This window comes from Microcaecilia unicolor, chromosome 12 (genome assembly GCF_901765095.1).
Source record: "Microcaecilia unicolor chromosome 12, aMicUni1.1, whole genome shotgun sequence".
NCBI classification, from domain to species: domain Eukaryota; kingdom Metazoa; phylum Chordata; class Amphibia; order Gymnophiona; family Siphonopidae; genus Microcaecilia; species Microcaecilia unicolor.
In genome coordinates this window covers 17,329,228-17,342,603 of record NC_044042.1, presented here as the reverse complement: position 1 = coordinate 17,342,603, position 13,376 = coordinate 17,329,228, and positions in this window count along the sequence as shown.

The following is a 13,376-nucleotide window of genomic DNA, read 5'->3' as shown; positions in this document are numbered from 1 at the left end:
TGCACGCGCTGGGGGGGTGTCGGCGCCGCTGGTTACCTGCTCTCTCTGCCTCGGAACAGGTTACTTCCTGTTCCGGGGCAGAGAGAGCAGGGAACCAACGGAGCCGACGCAGCTCCCAGAGACAACGTGCACTCGGCGGGGCGGAGCGCCAGCAGTAATGATGCACTCCAGGGGGGGGGTGCGCCGTGCTGCACCCGGGGGGGAGGGTGCGCCGTGCTGCACCCGGGGGGGGGGGGGCGCAGCGGCGACCCGCCCCGGGTGTCAGCCGGCCTCGCTATGCCGCTGTGTTAGGCTGCTGAATCTTCATTCCTATCAGCATCTCTTCTTCCCATTCACTGCCGAATTATATTCAGAAGGATTCCCATTAAGCATAAAATATGTGGTGGCCGGTGGGGGGGAGGGGGAGAGAAGAAGACCTAGATGACGAGGTGGTGGTTAAGTGCTGTCTGCAGCCAGCTGGGTTGGCTTCTGCACTCAGTTGCAGGTCCTTAAGAACCACAGCTGAAAGTTCAGCAGGAGCAGGCATTCATACCTCTGAAGGCACAGCATCTAGTCCAGGAGTCCTTGGGAGAGCCAGGACCGCTGAGGGGGGGAAGGGGGGGCAAAATTGCCTAGGCCCTGGCTCTCTCTCTCTTCTGCTCCTGACGGGGACCCGGAAGATCCTGGCCCGACAGGAGCAGGAGAGAGAAAACCCTGGCACCAGGCCCCCCTTGGAGGCAGGGGAGGACCTGGAGAAACAGACACAGTGAAAATCTGTTCTGCAGGGGGACGCAGTGGCGTAGCCACAGGGGGCTTGGGTGGGCCAGGGCCCACCCATTTATGGCTCAGGCTCACCCAACAGTAGCACATGTTTAGTGGTAACTGGTGGGAATCCCAAGCTCTGCCAGCTGAAGAATTCCCCCTGGTAGTAACGAAAACGCTACTCTCCACAACACCAGCACCTGTGCATGCTCAGTTTTCAGTGCATGCTTGCTGCCAAGGTGGAAAGAAGCATTTTCCCACCAGCTGAGATAATTTTTTTGGAGGAGGGGGGAAGAACACTTGGTGCCCACCCAATTCTTGGCCAGGCCCACCCAAAATCTGTTGTCTGGCTACGCCCCTGAGGGGGAGTCTTATAACATTCCTTGCTGATAAGAACTGCTGGGGAAGGAGTGAAGTGGGGCCAGGAAACCTTTATGATGTAGCATCCTTTCATTCGTACTTTCCAAGAGCAGCCTTCTAGTACAGGTGTAATGTCCTGGTTCCAAGTTACTGGATATAAACATTTTTACAATGTGCATGTCATTGAATTGCAGTTTTGTGTTGTAATCTTGTTTTGCTGTATAGAAACTTTGATTTGTCATGAGTGTGGACACATTGCTTTATTACCCATGTGTTTTCTCAGCAGCAAAGGTATGGAACTTTCTGAGGGAGCACACCAGGAATCAGTGACCCAAACTTAAAGCAGAGGAACCCACTGTGCTTCCTAACTATGCTAATTTCCTTGATTCTTGGCTTCATTGTGCCCTCAGATGTCCTTTATTACACACAGAGGGGCCCAGGCAGAAAGCTACCGAGGCTGCAATATGTGGTTAACGGGCAGTCCATGCACTCATTATGGGTCATGAGATGCAGAAAGGAGCTTGGAGACAAAATTAACTACCACAGTAGACACCGGTGCACAGCATATTAAAATGCATGATAACAGGCTATTAGCTAATCCGCAGCAATGCACAGAAACTAGCATCTGCGCTGTCGGCAGCAAGAGAAATTTACCATCAGGTCTGAGTACAGAAGGATTAGGGGGAGCCCTTCACCCAACCCCCCCCCCCCCCCCTGTCCCCACTAGCTTCCTACATTGTTCCCTAGTAGTTTCGTGCTCCCTCCCACCACCCTGAAACTGATCCAACCAGTGGCGTAGCCAAGGGTGGGCCTAGATTAGGGTTACCATATGTCCGGATTTACCCAGACGTGTCCTCTTTTTGAGGGCATGTCTGGGCAACGGGGCGGGTTTTGCCAATCTGCCCTATAGGCCAGCCCGCCCGCCTGCCTGTTTGTCCAGAAATCCACAAGAAGTAGAGGAGGACAGAAGAACTTCCAACAGGGAGTGTGGTCAAAGGCGTTCGTTATTAGGCACCTAATAAACAACGCCTTAGACCACACTCCCCGTTGGAAGTTCTTCTGTCATCCTCTACTTCTTGCACGGGCTTCCTTCCACATTGAAAACAGGACAAAACCGGCAGTTAAATTTGAAAGACTGATAAGAAATCATCTGCACAAAACCTTCTACGTGGAAAAATTCTCAGATTGAGCCCATATCAAAAGTGAGCAGAATACTCTCTACATGGCACAGAATACCGACATCATCAGCTTCCTTTTTGTGTGTGTGCGTGTTCATTATATTTTATTTATGTACTTAAAAATCAACATACATTTTAATACAACTTGCGGCTGTGTCTTCTGCATGAGTTAACGTCTGCGCACCAGTCCTCTCTGCATTGCTTGACACGTACAACTGGCGGTAGCCCCATGGCTAAGCCCGCAATTGCTTTTCTGCACTGGCCCCTTGATTAGCACAATCTATACAGTACTAGGGGTGACCATATGGCTCCCTGTCCAGAGACAAACTGAATCCAGCTCTAGGTTTATCTCATCGCACACATGGAGACATTGTACCTTGATGACAACCAATGAAGCCCCTCCCCCAGGGCCGGCGCTAGACATGACGGGGCCCAGGGCAGATGCTAGGGAGGGGGCCCCAAAGCTTTCTTGTAGGCCATCTCTCTTTCAACTTCAGGCAGGTCTGGAGCCCCCTTTAACTTGGGGGCCCAGTGCAATTGCTCTGTTTGCGCACCCCTAAAGCCAGCCCTGTCCTGCCCTCCCTCTCAAAGCTTGCCGGAATTGAGGACTGCCTCCAGCCTCCATAAGGCCCCTTGTTGCATTGCCCCTCTCAGGGCAGCATGACAACATGGGCACATTTCACTGACACATTCACAGTGCCTTTCATCCACTATAGCTGATAGTGTGGTTTATTTGCAGAATTAGAGCTGTTGACAGAGGTAGTCTACAACTGCAACCCTCAAGCTGTTCCAGCTTCCCAACAACGATAACTAAGGGAGGCAGGAGGCAGATGCTGCCACAGGAGAAAAGAGGCAGCAGGGCAGGTAAGGGAGAGGAAGAGGCAGAACCCTGACCCCTCTGCCACTGGAACCCAGTTCTTGCCGATTAAAATCTAAGCAAATTAGAAAACAAACAGGAAATATCCCAAGCCAGGGGTAGGCAACTCCGGTCCTCGAGACCCGCAGGCAGGTCAGGTTTTCAGGATATCCACAATGAATATGCAGGAGATAACATTTGCAAGCACTGCCTCCATGGTATGCAAATCTATCTCATGCATATTCATTGTGGATATCCTGAAAACCTGACCTGCCTGTGGCTCTCGAGGACCGGAGTTGCTTACCCCCTGTCCCAAGCCATTGCCTGACATCAGGGGTCCTCAAATCTAGTTCTCAAGATCCACAACCCAGCCTGGTTTTCAGATCTCCACAACGAATTTGTATGAGATCTATTTGCATTCACTGCTTCCATGGCTTGCAAATCGAATCTCATACATATTCATTGTGGAAATCCCTGAAAACCAGGCTGGGTTGAAGACCTCAAGGACAGGATTTGAGGACCCCCTACCTTACAAATGGCATCTTTTACTAAGGTGCGCTAGCCAGTGGCATAGCTACGTGGGGCCAAGGGGGCCTGGGCTCCTGTAGATTTGGCCCTGGACCCCCCTGCCGACGACCCTCTCGACCCCCCCCCCTCCCGCCGCCAACATGCCGTCCCCGCCGTCGCCTACCTTTGCTGGCGGGGGACCCCAACGCCCGCCAGCCAAGGTCCTCTTCTTCCCGCGCAAGGCTTCGTTCTGACTGTTTCTGACATCCTGCACGACGTCAGAAATAGTCAGAATGAAGCCTTGTGCGGGAAGAAGAGGACCTTGGCTGGCGGGCGTTGGGGTCCCCCGCCAGCAAAGGTAGGTGACAGTGGCGACGGTCGGTTGGTGGCAGGAGGGGGGTCGAGAGGGTCATCGACGGGGGGGGGGGGTCAAAGTTGTTGGCGGTGGCGGGGGAGTGGCGGCAATGGCGGGGGGGGGGGGTCGGCGGCACCGGGGGGAGGGGGCTAAAATGTGCCCCCTCACCTCGGGCTCTAGACCCCCCTCCTGCCGAAGTCTGGCTAAGCCCCTGGCGCTAGCGTTTATAGCTCCTGCTAAATGTGAAACAGCCATTATATTCCTATGGGTGCTAGTGCACCTTAGTAAAATACCCCTGCAGTGTTAACCAGACATATTCCCTCAGATCATACAGCAAGAGGCCTCCGATGAGCAAACCAACTTACCGTATTTTTCGGACTATAAGACGCACCGGACCATAAGACGCACCTAGGTTTTAGAGGAGGGAAATAGGAAAAAAAAATTTTTACTTTTTCCCTCCTCTAAAACCTAGGTGCTCCGGTGCGTCTTGTCCGAGTTCGGGATCGCCCTCCCCCCAGCCCTGTCACCACTTCTCCCCTACTCACGTCACGCGATCTTCCCTGGTGGTCTAGTGACGTCGGGGCAGGAAAGAGCCCCCTCTTTCCTGCCCAGCGCGCTGCTCTCCGTCCTCCTGTATGCTGCCTGACGGTCTTGGCAAGATTCAAAATGGCCGCCGAGAATTGAAGTCTCGGCGGCCATTTTGAATCTCGCCGAGACCGTCAGGCTGCATACAGGAGGACGGAGAGCAGCGTGCTGGGCAGGAAAGAGGGGGCTCTTTCCTGCCCCGATGTCACTAGACCACCAGGGAAGATCGCGTGACGTGAGTAGGGGAGAGGGAGGGCGATCCCGAACTCGGGGGGAGGGCGGGCGATCCCGAACTCAGGGGGAGGGCGGGAGGGAGGGAAATCGCTACCTTCGGACTATAAGACGCACCCCCCCATTTTCCTCCCAAATTTGGGGGGAAAAAAGTGCGTCTTATAGTCCGAAAAATACAGTACTTCTACCGAATTGACATGAACATTGTTCCTAGAGCTGTACCGAATAGCATATTTTACTATTTGGCTGAATATGAATAATGACAAATATTATTTGGCTGAATACAAATAATGGGCATTGAGCGTTAACGTAACAAATACCAAAAGAAGCAAAGTGAAATCAGAGATCAAGTGTTTATTTTAGTAGGATTTAGCACAGTAGAGGCCTGAATTATTCGTATTCGAATTTTAAATCACTATTCGGCCGAATATGAATAATGGATTCGAGGCGCTATTCAGGGCCAAATCGAATTGAATGCGAATATTCAGAACAGGCCTAGTCCTTACAGTATCTTGTATCTGAGCCAATTTTGTAGCTCAGGTTTCCTTATTAGTTCCCTGAGAAAAGCAGGGATTACATTTTCCCGCATACCATTTTGTCATGAGCGAAAACTAGTCATATTGCAATGTCTCTGAACATCTTTAGGCCACCGAATAGATCATCTTGCTGCATTTTGCACAACTGTTTTCTTATTTATTTCTGTGTTTACTCAATAAATAAGATTCGTGTTACATGCTTATTTTTTGCCCCTGGAATCCAATTCTTGACCCTCTTTTAAAGGCATTCTTAGTAACATAGTAGATGACGGCAGAAAAAGACCTGCACGGTCAATCCAGTCTGCCCAACAAGATAACTCATATTTGCTGCTTTTTGTGTATACCCTACTTTGATTTGTACCTGTCCTCTTCAGGGCACAGACCGTATAAGTCTGCCCAGCACTATCCCCGCCTCCCAACCACCAGCCCCGCCTCCCAACCACTGGCTCTGGCACAGACCGTATAAGTCTGCCCAGCACTATCCCCGCCTCCCAACCACCAGCTCCGCCTCCCACCACCGGCTCTGGCACAGACCGTATAAGTCTGCCCAGCACTATCCCCGCCTCCCAACCACCAGCTCCGCCTCCCACCACCGGCTCTGGCACAGACCGTATAAATCTGCCCAGCACTATCCCCGCCTCCCAACCACCAGCCCCACCTCCCAACCACTGGCTCTGGCACAGACCGTATAAGTCTGCCCAGCACTATCCCCGCCTCCCAACCACCAGCCCCGCCTCCCAACCACTGGCTCTGGCACAGACCGTATAAGTCTGCCCAGCACTATCCCCGCCTCCCAACCACCAGCTCCGCCTCCCACCACCGGCTCTGGCACAGACCGTATAAGTCTGCCCAGCACTATCCCCGCCTCCCAACCACCAGCCCCGCCTCCCAACCACTGGCTCTGGCACAGACCGTATAAGTCTGCCCAACACTATCCCCGCCTCCCAACCACCAGCCCCACCTCCCAACCACTGGCTCTGGCACAGACCGTATAAGTCTGCCCAGCACTATCCCCGCCTCCCAACCACCAGCTCCGCCTCCCACCACCGGCTCTGGCACAGACCGTATAAAGCACAGACCGTATAAGTCTGCCCAGCACTATCCCCGCCTCCCAACCACCAGCCCCACCTCCAGCTCTGGCACAGACCGTATAAGTCTGCCCAGCACTATCCCCGCCTCCCAACCACCAGTCCCGCCTCCCACCACCGGCTCTGGCACAGACCGTATAAGTCTGCCCAGCACTATTCCCGCCTCCCAACCACCAGCTCCGCCTCCCACCACCGGCTCTGGCACAGACCGTATAAAGCACAGACCGTATAAGGCATTCTTCAGATCAACAAGGGCACCGTGTTGAGGGGATGGCCTGAAGTGGAGACATCCTAACGGCAATGTCCCTGATGGACTAAAAGTGATGCATGAATTCAAAAGCAAGGATTTACCTACCAGTGTGCATTGCAAAAGTGCAGCTTCTTGCCAGACTATGATTTACAATAGGTCGCCCATGAAAATTGATGCTCGCTCATGGTAGTGCCAGCCCAGTGTTAACAAAACTAAAGCCGAACCCAAGATCATCCAGCCTTATTCTTCATTAGGATAAATGCAAAAAAAAAAAAACCCAAACAAAACATTGACATCTATGTACTAACCTGCGATAACGTCCACAGGTTAGTACTCATTTCCACAAAATGTAGCTAGGACATGCAAATAAGCTCATGGCTCATTAACATCCCTAGTTAAATTCTGCATGGAACTTTTCACACATTACCACAGCAAGGAACTTCAAGTATTCAAGGCTGTAGCAATGTTTAAAAAAAAGGGAAATAAATATCCCCTTTGCACAGCAAAAGCAGGTGAAATTTAAAGGGTGCTCCAGCTCAAATTGGAGGGCTCTCTGACCCCTCCCCCACAAGACTAGTGCTTGGGGTCACTGGCGCCATTTCAACCAAGAAAGCCACCAGATCAACATCAAGTGGGGATCAACCCTAGGACTATTTTGGTAAGTTGGGGTCCCAGGGTGGTGGGGCCTGGCAAGGTGCAAGGCTTCAGGGAGGGAGGGAGGGCTTTAAAACCTTTTTAAGTCCCACATCGGGATTAGAGAGTGGCTGTGTCAGGCCTATTGGGCCATCAGGGAGTAGAGGTTCCCCCCCCCCCCCCCTCCGGAGAGAGTCTTCTATCTTGCTGCACCGTATGCCTGGAATAAACTTCCTGAGCCAGTACGCCAAGCCTCATCTCTGGCCATCTTCAAATCTAAGCTAAAAACCCACCTTTTCGATGCTGCTTTTAACTCCTAAACCTAACCCTTCAACTGTCCCCTATCCCTGATATGTCCTGTCTGTCCTAACCCTTACCCCTTACTTGGCCTATCTGTCTGGCCTAATTAGATTGTAAGCTCTATCGAGCAGGGACTGTCTCTCCATGTTCAAGTGTAAAGCGCTGTGTACGTCTGGTAGCGTTATAGAAATTATAAGTAGTAGTAGAGTCTGGAGTGGATCTGTGAATCAGGCCAGACGACCCTTTAAATTTCATCTCCTGCCACCTCACAAAGGGGCCTTTTTTACAACGCCACAGTAGAGCATGCCAATCTGGCACTACCACCTACTCACCACAGGAGCCTGCGGTAGTCCCACCCCCAATGCACGCCATTTCCAATGCAACTGGAAATAGTTTTAATTTTTACCTCCAGGGACTTACCCAGAGGTAATCAGGCAGCACCGTGCACTGCCCAGTTACCGACGGGATAGTGCGGGAGCCCTTACCGTCTCCTAAATAGGAGACGGTAAGGCCCCCCCCCCTAGTCCCAGGAAATGGCTGGGCAGCAAGTTTCTATTGTACATCCATTTCCTTTTTTTTTAACCCGCTACAGTAAAAGGGGCCTCGGTGTATGGCAAATCCATGCACCAACGCTATCGCAGGACCCCTATTTCCACAGCTTTTTAAAAAGGGTCCAAAGCGCAATTATTTTTTAGCATTGGGCCCATTTAAGAGCTGTTAAGCTGTTGACATTTTCCTGATAAAAACAGAGCCAGGAAGCTGTTTTCACACTTTTTTTTTTGCATTAATTAGCTGCTTTGCATGATTTTGCAAAAAACAACAAAAAGAGAGTCCAAATCTCCCGCAAAAACACACAAAACAACAAGAAAAGCGGAAGAAACCCCCCAAAAAGACCAGACTGAAACCACAGATGGTAAGAGCACCAAAAGAAGTTTTATTGGGACCCCTGAGGAAGGCCTTTTCGGCCGAAACACGGACCGTGTAGCGTCCCAATAAAACTTCTTTTGGTGCTCTTACCATCTGTGGTTTCTGTCTGGTCTTTTTTGGGGTTTCTTCCGCTTTTCTTCTTGTTGTTTTGCATGATTTTGCATCACATCAATTCATTAATGCGATATGTACATAAATGTAATCTCGAAAAGTGACTTTGGACATTTCCAGGTATTTTCTGCTATTTTTCATGCGACACACAGGTCACTTTGGGGCCCTTTTACTAAGCTGCGTAGGGACCTATGCACGCACAACGTGCGCCAAATCGAAGTTACCGCCCAGTTACCACGTGGCCCTTGCGGTAATTTCAATTTTGGGGCGCATCTGCTATGAATAAAGTTCATTTTCGGCCGGCCGGCAGCTACACGCGTCGTGGCATTTGACGCATGTAGACCATTACCGCCTGGTTACCGCGTGAGACCTTATCACTAGGTCAATGGCTTGCGGTAAGGTCTCAGACCCAAAATGGACGCGCACCAATTTTCATTTTGACGCACGTCCATTTTCAGCAAAAAATTTTTAAAAAGGCATTTTTTTGTAGGTGCGCTGAAAAATAATTCTGCGCGTGCCCAAAACATGCGCCTACATTACCTCAGGCCGTTTTCAGCGCACCTTAGTAAAAGGACCCCTTTGTACTTTGGTACACAGGACCCCTTATGTGGGACCTAAACTTCCGGAAATCACTAAAAACTAACCTGTTCAAAAAGGCATACCCTACCGACCCAACTTAAATGCCTGAACCCTACAACACAACAAAACCAAAGCTTGTAATGGACATAAAATAACTCTTCCTCTCTACGATTCCTTAACGCGTCTGTCACACATGAACCTTATTCTACTACAAAATCGCTGTGTATTTGTTCATACCGGAGAATTGGTAAATACCTTACGGTACTATGTAAGCCACATTGAGCCTGCAAATAGGTAGGAAAATGTGGGAATGATAAAACATGGGTACAGAACAAGTAAATACGAGTTAGGAATTAAAAGCAGCCTCAAAAGGGTGGGCTTTTAGCCTAGATTTGAAGATGGCCAGAGCTGGAGCTTGACATACTGACTATTCCGGGCATATGGTACAGCAAGATAAAAGGAGCGGAGACTGAAGTTGGCAGTGGAGGAGAAGGGTGCAGATAAGACAGATTTACCCAATGAACGGAGTTCCTGTGAAGGAGTGTAGGCAGAGATAAAGAGTGGAAAGGTACTGAGCAGCTGAAAAGTGAAATGCACTTGTAAGTCAATAAGAGGACTGAATTGTATGCAGAAATGGATAGCGAGGAGAGGGCTAATATGAGTGTAGTGACACTGGCGGAACATAAATTGTGCAGCAGAATTTTGAACAGATTGAAGAGGAGTAACATGGCTTAGTGGGAGACCTGTGAGAAACAAGTTGCAATAATCTAAGCGAGAGGCGATAAGAGTGTGGATAAGGTTTTTGATAGTGTGCTCAGAAGGGAAGGGATGAATTTTGGTGATATTATAGAAAAAGAAATGACAGGTTTTAGCAGTCTGTTGGATATATGCTGAGAAAGAGAGAGAAGTCAAAGACGGCCCCAAGATTACAAGCTGATGAAACAGTGAGGATGAGAGTGTTATATGGGAGAAGAGGATAATGAGCTCTGAAACATCAATAATTGGGTGCTAACAACCAATCATTGATGTTAATTGACACTCACTATTTGCGGGGCATCTGGTTGCAATCTATTCTATAAGGCATGACGCCTAATATCTAAAAAGGTGGTGGCCATGGGCTTATCGGGGGCATTCTGAGAGGCTGCATGCAGAATGACAGAATACTGCCTAACCGCGCCAGCAGGGGGATGATCAGAAGCAAACACCGGCGCTAGAGGCTGTTAGCGCCATACTAGCGCCGGCATTTGCTAACGCCCCATGATCAGAGCCCTCGAGAGCGTGAAACAACGCGCTCGAGGGCTCTGAACGCAACTAGCATGCAAATGCATGCTAAACAGGGCATTAGGTATTCCTCCCCAATGATCAGCGGCCAGCGAACCAAAGATTGAATCGCTGGCCGTGGCAAACCCTACGCCAGCTCCGAGCTAGCATTAGGGTTTGCAGATCATTGGGGAGGAATGGTGAGCCCAAATGCATGCTGACAGGCCCCCATTCCCCCCAACAACAAACCTGCCAGCAACAGGGGGTCCCCCCGACGATCCTCCCCTAACTCCCCCAGCAATGGTTACCAACCCCCACCCCCCCGACGATCCTACCCCAGATTCAGAGAGGGCTGGAGATCCGGTGGGTCTCCAGCGCCCCCTAGTCCCCCAGCGAGGGGTCCCTGGTGGTCCAGTCCCCCCTACCTTGTGTGTTGGAGGAGGGAGGGTAGCCTGCCCCCCTCCTCTATCTGCGACGCCGCAAAATGGTGGTGCCCAGCCCCTGCAATGATCCAGTCGCCCACCTGGGGGAGATCGTCAGTCCGCCGGACCTCCAGCCACCGTTGCTCGGGGCAGGGGTAGTTGGGGCCTGGTGGTCCCATGGACCTTCAGCCCCTGTGTTTGACAGGTTTGGGCTTTTGACAGCCCAGACCTGTCAAACAAGTGCGGAAGGATTGTGCTGAGCGCATGCTCAGGCACAATTTTCCCGCACTTCTACCCCATGATCAGAGATAACTGTGTGCTTAAATTTGCATGCAATTATCTCTGATCATCGGTGCGGTAAAGCCCCATGCTGTTCCAGTGCTATTTGGAACAGCACAGGCCTTTTGATCATCTGCTTGCAAATGTGGGGGCTGGGTTTGTTTGTTTGTTTTTTGTTCGGCTGGAGGACTTCTACTGGCGAGACTTGGGGATGCGGCGCAGGGCAAATTTTGTGCCCCCTCTCACTTTGGGCTTAATCTCCTCCTCCTCCCCCTCCCCGATGCTGTAATTTTTTAATGGCTGTGTGCTAATGGCAAAATTAGTACATGACCATTAAAACAAAAATTGTAATACTGGCCATTTTACTACTGCGGTAAAAATGGTCCTTAGCACAGGGGGGGAAAAAAACCATGCAAGGTGCGCTCGCAGCTTAGTACAAGGAGGATCCCTTAGACTGACAATAAGGTTTTACTTTACTGCAAATGTTCTCCTGCAAGAACACGAGTCTCCTTCACCTGTGAAAACAGCTCATTTGTAGAGACTATGAGGCAGATGCAGCAACCAAACGTAAAAAAATCTAAATCGTTAAAGTCCCTAACGATTTTAAAATAACGAAAAATGCACCAAAAAAAAAAGTCACACATGCTGAGATCGGTAGTGAAACGTACAATGTATCAAAGAATCACAATACACATCGTTAATCGGCCCCCAAATCATGCGCAGAGCAGCCAAGCGTTATGTTAGCTGCTCTGCGCATGCCACAAACAGTCAAAACACAGTCAAATCGCAAGCACATGGCTCCCAAATAAAAACAAAAATAAAAAAAAGGGTCGGGAGGGGGCAAGGGCGCTCATCAGGAGCGTCCTGTACAGACGGCCTTGCCCCCCCCCCCCCCGCTGCTCCCCACTTTCCGCCGCTCCCCCCACCCCGAAAAAGCAAAATTCTAGCAGCCCCTGCCCCCTCCCCACTTTCCGCCGCTCCCCCCACCCCGAAAAAGCAAACTTCTAGAAGCCCCTGCCCCCCTCCCTTCCTCACTACTCTCTCACCTCAGCTCCGCCTCCCGACATCCTCCGTCCGTGCCCCGCCCCCTTTTGGGTCGTCGCCGCCATTCCCCTCCTCCATCGGGCCCCCCTTCCTCTTACCGGGCCCGTGCAGCGCCTCTCTCCTCTGTCCGAAGGCGCTGCACGGGCAAGAAGCTGAATCAGCTGATGCCTGCCTTCGCCTAGCTTCGATAGAGCGTCTTTCTCCTCCTGGGCCCGCCCCTGTCTGACGTCAGTAACTGACGTCAGACAGGGGCGGGCGCAGCAGGAGAAAGACGCGCCATCGCGAAGGCAGGCATCAGCTGATTCAGCGTTCTTCTTGCCCGTGCAGCGCCTTCGGACAGAGGAGAGAGGCGCTGCACGGGCCCGGTAAGAGGGAGGGGGGCCCGATGGAGAAGGGAATGGCGGCGACGACCCCCAAAGGGGGCGGGGCACAGACGGAGGATGTCGGGAGGCGGAGCTGAGAGTAGTGAGGAAGGGAGGGGGGCAGGGGCTGCTACAATTTTGCTTTTTCGGGGTGGGGGGAGCGGCGGAAAGTGGGGAGCAGCGGCGGGGGGGGGGGCAAGGCCGTCCGTACAGGACGCTCCTGATGAGCGCCCTTGCCCCCTCCCGATCCTTTTTTTAGTTTTATTTTTTTATGTGTCAATTCAATTTGCCATGTGCTTGTGATTTGACTGTTTGTGGCATGCGCAGAGCAGCTAACATAACGCTTGGCTGCTCTGCGCATGATTTGGGGGCCGATTAACGATGTGTATTGTGATTCTTTGATACATTGTACGTTTCAATACCGATTCCAGCATGTGTGACTTTTTTTTTTGGTGCATTTTTCGTTATTTTAAAATCGTTAGGGACTTTAACGATTTAGATTTTTTTACGTTTGGTTGCTGCATCTGCCTCTTAGTCACTCTTCCTACCCTTTGCATGCTCGTTTATTTCCTGCGAGTTTGGGCGCGGGGGGGGGGGGGGGGCACAAGTTCCACCCAAGGAGGTTTCAGAAGCCACCACGCGTCGCTATCCTTGCAGAAAACAAGGTGGAAAAGTACCACGCGCGCGGCGCACTTGTGACAGACAGGTCACAGGGCGCACGCGCACACCGCCAAGTCTTCCAGTTCCACACCCCTCTCATTGGCACCGCCTT